Raw genomic sequence first — 10176 nt, forward strand, 5'->3', positions numbered from 1 at the left:
GAAGTTGAATTATAGGTGCAATGGGATATTATCCATGATCCCAGCAATCGTGACTCCAGCTATGCCACACTTGTAGGATCAGGGATCAGAACCCAATCACACCTGATTAGCAGTGTGGGTAAAGGCCCAGATCGTAATCCCAGGCTTTCCCTGCACTGGCAAGTAGCAAGTGGGGTGCTCTCATGGCTGACAGCCAGTCAGCTGATCAGCGCTTCTAGCTGCAGAGTGCATTGGAGTCTTGGCCACACATTCAAAATGCAATGGGAACCAGCCAGAAAGTTATTACACATTTTGTGTAATAACTTTGTCGTTTATATCCTGCTTTATGGTGTCATTCATTTCATGACTGTGTGGCCAGGTTACTACTTAAGTATATTATCTTGTTAATCACACCTTAAGTATAATGTCTGCCAAGGGCCTTAGCAAAAGATGAATATTTTTTGAAGTAGATTTCCCCAAATACTCTAATAATGCAGTCTGCTTTCATATAAATATAAACAATGTTAAAAAAGAACAATCTTTTTTTGTTATGCCTGGTGTCATTTTCCCAAGATAACCTTCAGTTGTCATATGAAGTATGTTTGGTTTTATTTTGGTTCCTGAACTTTAATTATAAGAGAGAGGTTTTCCAGCTTTGTCACAGAGCCTGTAACAGAAACATTTCATTCTCCAAATAGAACTTCTATGGCTTAATGTATTTGTGGTTAACAGCTGTGCAGTGCCACTGGAAAGTTTAATCTAACACATATATTACCAGGCACAACAAAACAGTATTGGCAGAAATTTTGAAAGGATGAAAATGTATACAAAAAATCTAGCCTGAAAACTGTTGAGTTGTATAAAACTTTAAAATTCTGAGACATGCCAGTGTAAGTAAGAGAATTCCAAAATAGTGGCTTAATTTTAGGATACAGTGGGCACGTGTACACATGCATTCATGTGCTTTTCCTTATGCACATTAAATTTAGTACCTCCAGTGTGAAGCACTAAATAAATGTGAGTTAAGCTGCAGTAACACAAGCGCATGCTTTTAGGTGATGCTTAGTGTGCAGTAGCCTGTTCTACTACCCATTAGTGTAATAGTACGTTTTTTTACCCAACACTTTAATGCGCAGAAAAATAGGTATTAAAACGCATATATAGAGATGCCTAGTTACACCTGGGTGGACCCCCATAACATTGTTCATAAGATGAGTGATTAATTGCTCAGCACTTCTTGAACATCAATACCACTTTGGGTGTTGTGGTCTGGGGTTTTAGGGTGCTTGTAGAAATGCCAGGAGGCTGTAATCACAGTTTATCTATCTAATTAATATGCTCCAGCTGGCCTCTGTGTGTCATGTATCAGTGTTCCCATGCTTCAAAATGGTGGCGGGGGCACTTTAACTAAAGCTCATCATATGAGCTTTAATTAAAGTGCCCCTGCTGCCATTTTGAAGCATGGGGATACTGATACATGAGAAGCTGCAGGTACTTTAATTTGAGCAGCTCTTGGAGCCACTCTAATTAAAGTGCCCCCGCCTCCCACCCCCCGAGCACATGTAAAAATGTCCTTAGAGACTAAGTGATTTCGGGGCAGAAACCATGCTGAAAGTCAACTAGAATTGTTCTCCAAAATCACTTACTTTCTATCAAAAATCCAACTCTAAGTTTAGGAGCTTAATTTTGGGCAACTGCTGAAAATCTTGTCTGATTTCATTCTAGTCAGCATTCAACAGTAATGCTGATATGCTAGTGTAAAATTTATAGATTTGACTGGGTGAAGGAATATGTTCTCCAGCTTTCTGCTAGCTCTTCCCTTCATGGGACCTGATTTGTTTTAAGAGAATGTATGGATTTTATATGATCCCCTTCCTAATTCAGATGAATTTCCCTGTTTATAGCAGTTTCCCCATAAGCTCTAAAACCTTCTACTTTAAAGAAAGTTTTTTTTTCTTTCCTTTAGTTACCTACTCAGTTAGGTCATTGAAAGTAATGATCTATTATGTGAAAGATAGTGGGACTGATAGGTAATCTTTTGCTCACTTGTATCCTGTACAAGCAAGAAGTAATGAATGCATTTACCTTGCGAATGCATACTATTTTATTTATTTTTTTCTTTACAGTTTTGTCTAGGAAATTTACAATATCAAATGTATTTAACTGGAGTCTGTCCCTACTCAGTATTGATATAATATCAGAAAAAGAATAAAGAGGATGAATCCCCTATGGTGATAAGGAAATGAAAGCAAGTTTTAAGAGATCAATTAGTACATCCTACACTTCATGCTGTTCTTCAGAGTTTTGAATGCCATCTCGTGAAACAATGTCAAAATATATAAAAGATTAAATTGAAGATCACTGATATGTCACAACTGTTCACTCTAACTACTATTCCAAGTTAATATCTTATAACTGCTTACCTTTTCTGTAAGAACTGTGCATCTTCTGACAGTAGTTCCTATAGATTGTCGTTGTAATGAATAAAACATCAAATAAGATGAGAAATATGCAGTTTTATTGGACAGTTGCATTAGGGTTAGAAGTACTGGAAGAACCTGTGGAAATGATTAACAGAGAGGGAAAAATTTAAAAGGAAACTCCTTTATTTCCACCTTCTCCCCACAACCTGAAATTAAGTAAAGTAGCCTAAAATCCCTATCTGATAGCTACATAGTATCCTGTATCTGGTTATTAGATCCATTAATAAATCATTCGTAATGATCCAAATTTTTCAACAAAAAGCACTCTTTTCTATAATGGTGGTGCTCAATATTTTGGCTCTGTGGGTCAGATGAGTGGTGTGGGGCTAATCCTCAGACCCTGCATGCCAGGATCAGGCTCTGGAGCCCCACTTGCTGGGATTGGGCCCTGTTTTGCCCCTGTCTGCTGGGATCAGAGCCTTATGCTGCCCCCGCCTGGAGCCACGCACTGGGATCAAGCCCTGCATTCTAGGATCTAACTCTAGGGCCCCATTTTGTCCACACACCAGGATTGGGCCCTGCACCACCCTATCTGTCCTCTGTGGGTCCAAAAATTTGGCAGCAGGTTCACTGCACTGCTGCTCCCCTACTGCCAAATTTTCAGATGCATGGAGGGGGCACCTGGGGCCAGATCTGGTCTTTTGCCTGGGAGTTGAGCAGCCCTGTCCTATAAAATCAAGAATAACAACTCAAAGTTGTGATTGATGCAGGGCCTAACAAGAGAGTAGTTTACTATGTAAACATGGGGTGCACATCCAGTAAATTCAGAACTGAATAATGGCTGTTCATTTAAAAGACCTTTCCCTCAATTGCATAATGATAAGTATCCCTACCTGTAACCTGGGGAGATGAGGATTTAGCTCTCCCATTGGGAGGTTGTGCTTTGCTGGGGCATAGCCAGAGTGGGTACATGCTATGGCTTCAGGGGCATGAATTTGAATGGTATTTTGAATATGAGCAACAAGCTGTTCCAGTTGACCCAGCTGTAAATTTGCCCCAGTTATTGAGGCCAGTAAGTCAAATGGAACAGGATATGAGCATATAAGGCAGCTTACTCCCTTGTCTGACATTGGTTGTGGAAACTAGCATCCCTTTAACTTTATCCTGATGAACTGTTCAGTTTAGGTGGATCTTTTACCTATCTAAATTGAGAATATAATTTCATTTACAGTCTATTTTTTCTTTCCCACAAATCCTAACATTATCTTCATTGTATTCCTAGCATGATATCATCAACTAAGTCATATTCTAATCCTATAGTGGCAACGTGTAGGAGGTGCATACGGGTGCACATGCACCCCCTGAGAGTGCTGGTGCACCCCCTGACAGGCTGTGCTTGCCTCTTAGGCAATGGGCGGGGGGGCAGGCGGAAGTGCCGGTGTCCCCCCTGCAAGCACTGGCTGGGGAGCAGAGAGCTATTGCACTCCCAGAAGTGGCTGCAGCCACTCCCGGAAGCGGCCACAGCGATCAGCTGTCTCACAATCGACTGCAGGGGACACCCCTTCCCCAGTCAGTGAGATTGGCTGTGGGGCTCACTGACTGGTCACTGGGGAGGCATGTGCCCCCTTGACTAAGGTGGCACCAGTCACCCATGGGATAGTATAAGATTTCCTTTGCAAATCTGACATACTGGGCATTTTTACACATGCTCCAGGAGGTGTGTAGGGGGGAGTGCTTTAATTAGCACGCTGTGCTAATTTAAATGTATCAGCATCCTTGTGCTGAAAAATTGTGGTGGGGTTCCTTGAACTAAAGCTCAGCTTTAGTTCAAAGCGCCCCGCCATCATTTTTTAGTGAGGGGACACTGATATATGTGACACTAGAGTCTGCTGGAGCATGTTAATTTCTGCACTCCAACAGACTTGACTAACTGAGTCTGCTTCAATGCGCTGGACTTCCTTAATGTAATTCCTTAAACTACTGTAACAGGGTCACTTTTTTCTATGTACATTTATATGACAATTCCTTAAGATACACTGAAAAGCAATTTCAAAGTATGTTTGATCCAAATTCTTCCTTAAGTCTTTGAAGCAATTGTGAGTGGTTTCAGAGGCACCCACCAGAAAGGCTGAGAACACCTTTTATTGAAAGCTAAAAGAGATCTATATTATGAAGTATTATATTGCCATGATGATTTGATCTACAGATCATGAATTATATAACATTTGAACAGATTCTAAGCACTTTACTATATTTACCAATTCCAAACTTTTTTTCTTAAACACCATAGGTTGACTTTGAAGCTATGTTTGTTTTATAGGCTCATAATTTGTGAATGAAGATTAAAAAAAATAGTGCGCTTCTAACACAGGGAATCAAAATAAAAGCAAAAGTATTGATTTTATAAAAACCCAGAGTCACCTTTGATTTTCTGTTAAAGTTACACTAAAGGATTACTGGCAGGGTTTCTAACTGGATAATTACAGCCATAGCCTGAGTAATGTCTGCATGCTGTTTTCTTGTAAAGTGATCTCCTTTTATTAGAGGAGTTTTGAATGAAACATAGAGGCGCTGGTTCTTCCTGGTTCAATATCTGGCATATTCTACATATCTACTTTCTGTAGACTATTTTCTACAGTGCTGAATGACAGAGATGAAGTTTAGAACCAAGAATATGTTCTGGCATCAATATCACTTTCAGGAAGTATATTAAAAGATGTCACTTTTGTGGGGGCTGGGAGGGGAGGGAGAAATCTGTCCTCTTGAATATTCCTATGTAAATTCAATTTAATAGTGAAAGCATGATACATGTTTATTAAAAAAAGTCATTTGCCAATAATTAAGTCTGGATTAATGTTTCTGAAGAAATTGCCATTGAATCTCAAGGTTTGATGAGAGTTGTTTCTTGGCAGATAGAGTGGACAACTAATTGTTTTGGTTATTTATAGATCAGTCTCAAAATATAGAAATGTAGTTTGAATTGGTTGGTAAGTGATTTTATGTTGGCATTGTTGCTGCCTTTAAAACTGCGGTTTTAAAGCAAGTATTCCTCCCCCCCCTCGATACTTACCATAGGAAATAACTATAACTGTATAGAAATTATTAGGAATATTTGACTTTTTAAAATGACAATTATGATGTATCAGTAAATGAAATCACTTTTCCCCATATACAGCACAAGAATTCTTTGCTGTCACCATCACTAAAATGATTTCTAGGCTTGATTGCTCTTTACCTAACTTTCACTATAGATTAGACAAGCTATTTGGAAGCAAATGTTGCACTCTGTTTATTATTAGACGTTCTGTATGCTGCAGTGGAAGCCAGAAGAGTTTTTTTGAACTCTTCTTCTGTAGCAAGGGGAGGGAATATTCTGTTCTGAAACTATAATGGGCTTCTGGGTATGTTTGATAGCTTGCTAAATGTGATCCATTTTGAAACTGAAAATAGACAAATATTTGTTGCTGTGATGATTATTTTGTTCTTTTGGTAAGTAGATAAACCAGATTAGAACTGCCTTGACTACTTATATTGGAAGTAAGGAATGCCATTCTCTCCTAGCTAACCTGTCAGACTTTTTTGGCTTTCTTCTGAATCCAGATACACTCAATGCTGACTGTCTGAGATGCAGATTTGTATTATTTCCAGCTGGTTTAGATAAATGGTGAAGGTATGGATTAGTTCTCTGCAGGAAGGCAGGATCTCATTTATATAAGCTATAAGATCTCAAACTTAATGAAAATGGAGATAATGTGCTTTGTGTTGTGTCTCTTTTAAAGGGATGATATTGAGAAGGTGGTGGGTGCACAGCTCCAATTCTATTTGGATCAGATTAGTGTTAATCCACATTTTGTATTCTGCAATGCACAGAGATGGCTGTAATCAGTCTGGTAGACTAAATTCTCCTACAAGTAGAAAACAAGCACCTGCCATTGCTGATAATGTTAGTTCCATTCAGTTTCTTTTGACCCAGTTAATAGCTGAACTTTCCCATCAGTAGCTGGATTCATTAAAGTTGAAGTATCCAAATCTGGTGATAGGCATTTGATGATATTATTCAAACGTTTCCCACCTAGAATTCTGAAGCCCCTGGCAGATGTTACATTTATTAAATGATCAGTATATTAATTGCATAGTCAATTGTAGCTTGCCACAGGTGCAAACAATTTTTGGTATGATAAAATAGCAAACGAGCCACAAAGATGTTTCACATAAAATTGAGATTGGGGAGCTACCCCCTGACCTTGTACTCCCTGCCTCCATGTGGAACCCAACCGCATGTACAGCTGTTGAACATGCGGACACAGGGGGAACCCAAGAGCAGGAAGTGGTTCCTTGATCTCAGGCTCCCCATGTGCTGGGACCTTTAGAAAGTGCACATGCAGCTTGAGAAGGGAAGGCTGATACCAGGCAGTTCCTCCCTGATCTCAGGCTTCTTGCATTTTGGCTTACCCATGGGAAGTGCTGCACTGGAAAATGCAATCTGGTATCATGGTAGAGGTGATATCTTTTATTAGACCAACAATATTTTTGCAAAACATTTCTTTAATTGCAAGCTTTCCGGCACAAACACACCCTTCATCAGGTATTGGAAAAAAAATTGTAAAATTCTCCTAGGTAGAAATAAAAGTTCATATATCATAGGATTTCACAGAGGAGTCAATAGATGGAAAATTCCTCTGAGCAGGCAGGTCTTATCTGTTAAAGAGTCTCTCACTTCTCTTGTGAGGTTCTGTGATGATGCAAATTAGTTTGAACAAAGGCAGGCACATTATCTCAGGTTTCAGGTGGTCATAGTGGCTTCCTCCTTTTAGGAAAATATGCAGATTTCATTTAAAAAATGATGATTGGAAAATGGTGATTCTGGGCTCCGTGCACTGGCAGAAGCTCAATAGGATCAGACAAATTTTACCTGAGATCCCAGAAATCATGCCTCTTGCCATGCATGTCTGACATGGCAGGATGAGTGATTTTTGTTTTCTGGGATAAAATTCACCAGATCTCATTGTGCTCTTAAATTAATATCTGCCAAGGCCTTGAAAGAATCGTGTTCCTTCTGTATGTATATAAGATGTCACTAGTATCTTTAAGGGGATAATGGAAAGTGGCTGATTATGTACAATTCTTTGATTCCTTTTACTGTTGTTCCCTTACATGATGCCATTTGTCTTTGTAACTAGGTACAGTCTCTTATCTGTAGATTAGATACAGGAGCTTTTAAGCTTAACCTAGTAATGTTTCTGGGTAGGAAATGTAAATATCTGAATATTTGGGATGTGGGAGAGTAGCATGCAATGTAGGCCTCTAATTTAATAGTTCTATATGAATTGAAGTCTCAGTATCGAAGCCTCTATTGAAATCTATTCTGATATTGGCTTTGAAGTTGTAGCAGTTGCAAAACAGTAGCATTCACTTTCCATGATTTGTAGGGAGTGTCAGTAAGCTAAAGATGCAGTTCAAATCCATCTAGTTGACATATGTATATATAACCCATAATCCAGGTCAAAAGCAGCCAGTGAGTATGTTTTCTTGTTTCTCCAAAACAGCTAAGGGAAGCTGGGACATTAATATGGACATGTGGCAGAATTGCTTGTTCCCTTAAAGAGTGATGTTTACAAGTTCTACGTGTGCAACAGAACAGGTGAACATTCTACATTTTAAAATTACCAATTTTTTTTGGCATGACCTCAAGTCCATTCTTCAACACAACACTGCTTCAATGAGATTTTACCTGATAAAAGCCTGCTAGATAGTGTACTGTATTAGGAATTAACTGAAGTAACAGAAAGCAGAGTTTCTCAAATTAAGAAAACTTGGTGGTACCTGAGTATTACGACAAACTCTCTTGTGACTTTTTCAACCTTATAAGGGAAGCCCACTCCTCCCAATTTGCATGTGATCCTCTCAGGCTAAAAATTCAAAATTAATAAAATGATCTCAGTTTCCACTACTTAGTAAGAGGTTTCACTTATTTTCTTTGACCGTTTAATTGTTCTCTGTTCTATCCCCCAGCTAGGAAACCTGGGAAAGGGGGAAGACTGAGAGACAATGTCAGCAATATTGTTAATCCTAAACATTTAAAAATATTTAGCTCCTTTAAACATGATATTTAAAATATATAAATGTATCCTTTTAGTTGCCTTCTATCTTTAGGTTTCTAGAGTGCACCTGTGTATAGTTAGGGGTCTGTCCAACTTGAGGAGGCAGGTGGCTGATTTTGCAGGCGAACTGTGATTGTGGGGCTGTCTGTTATGTGGCCACACCCCTCGCCACTGATTGGTAGAGAGGGGTGGGGACCGCATGACAGGCAGCCTCCTCAGCCAATCAGCAGGACAGGACGGGGTAACTGCCATTTTGTCAGCTCCCCTCTCTGCTTCCTCCCCCCAGCAGGATGTGTGGTTGGGCAATGCTGTAGCATCTACTCCACTCCTTTTTCTTCAGCTTTTAATTCTCATTTGCTGCCTATGTCCATTTTAATTCCATTTTTTTTCTTTTCCCTGTCCCATTATCTTTTACCTAGTATTATTTTTGTTCCTGAATGCTGCCTTATTCTATTATATTTCTACTGGTAATATTCTCCTAACCCTTCCTCTGTTTTCTCCTGCTTCCTTTCTTCTCTGCCTCCTGCTTCCACCTTCACTCTGACTACATGAAATTTCCTGTCCCGCTTCTTCCTGCTGCTTGACTCCCAGTACTCCTGACAACTACTCCCTGCATCCCCAAAAATCCCATATCACCCTTCACCTCTAAGATCATTTGAGAAGGCTGAAGAGCTGATAATCTGTTTCACTGACATGTGTCAAGGTAAGGCAATGTGGCATTTCAACAATAGCGCATGCTTATGAATACGGTCTTCCGCATTCTTCAGTGATGGGGCCTCAGCTGATATAGCAGGAAGTGATACAATATGAGTTCCACTGAAATAAAATAGGAAAAGTGATGTGGCTTACACTATTTTGTTTACACCTATATGTGAAGTTCAGAGTGAAAACAGGTCCCATGAAAGGCTGAGTGAGGTGTGATAGATACAGACATGGCTTCTATTGTGAAGAGGCACTGGAGGAGGGGCTTTAAATGAAGGGGTACCCCAGCTACTTCCTTTTGTTTCCTATTGCAGGAAAGTGTTGTTCATTGTGGAAAGGAGCTCGTTGAACCCTGTCAAGTGTGAGCTAATCCCATACAAGTGATAGAGCACAGGGCAAGGGGTAGGGAAATGTACAAGGCTGAAGTAGGAGCCTACATTACACTCTCCTGGGTCCTAGCAGCTGCCATATATATTGCAGTGACCTTTATTTTTTCTTTTGATGATCAGGGGGATTGTAAGCATCAATCTGAAAACTCTTTCTGTGGATGAGTGTGTGTTCATTTATACAAAATATGCATGATTTGTGTTAAAAATGAAGATTCCTTGCAGTATGCAGTAACATAACTAAGTGGGGAGGGAAGTGCGAAACCAGCCCCCAGCATCGACTTTGTGGGGACAGAGTGGGTAGGGCAAGAACAGCAGCTGCTGCCACCAGTGGTAACAACCAGGCTACTGCTACTGCCCATGGTGCAGAATTATCCAGCTATGCATCTGATGCCTTGTTGGGTAGAAGTATGACTTGCATTCCGATTATCAGTTAAATTATTCCCAGGGTCCAGTCTCCTTCAAGCAAAGAACTTCTTTTGTGTGTGGGGAGCTGGTAGGGGGGGAGCATCAATTCTTGGGTGTGTACTAGGTGCCTATGGGGCATTATATAATGTAGGTGATATAAGACGTAATGTATGTAAA

The sequence above is a fragment of the Gavialis gangeticus genome, unplaced genomic scaffold (assembly GCF_001723915.1).
Source record: "Gavialis gangeticus isolate Ggan-Ray unplaced genomic scaffold, GavGan_comp1, whole genome shotgun sequence".
NCBI classification, from domain to species: domain Eukaryota; kingdom Metazoa; phylum Chordata; order Crocodylia; family Gavialidae; genus Gavialis; species Gavialis gangeticus.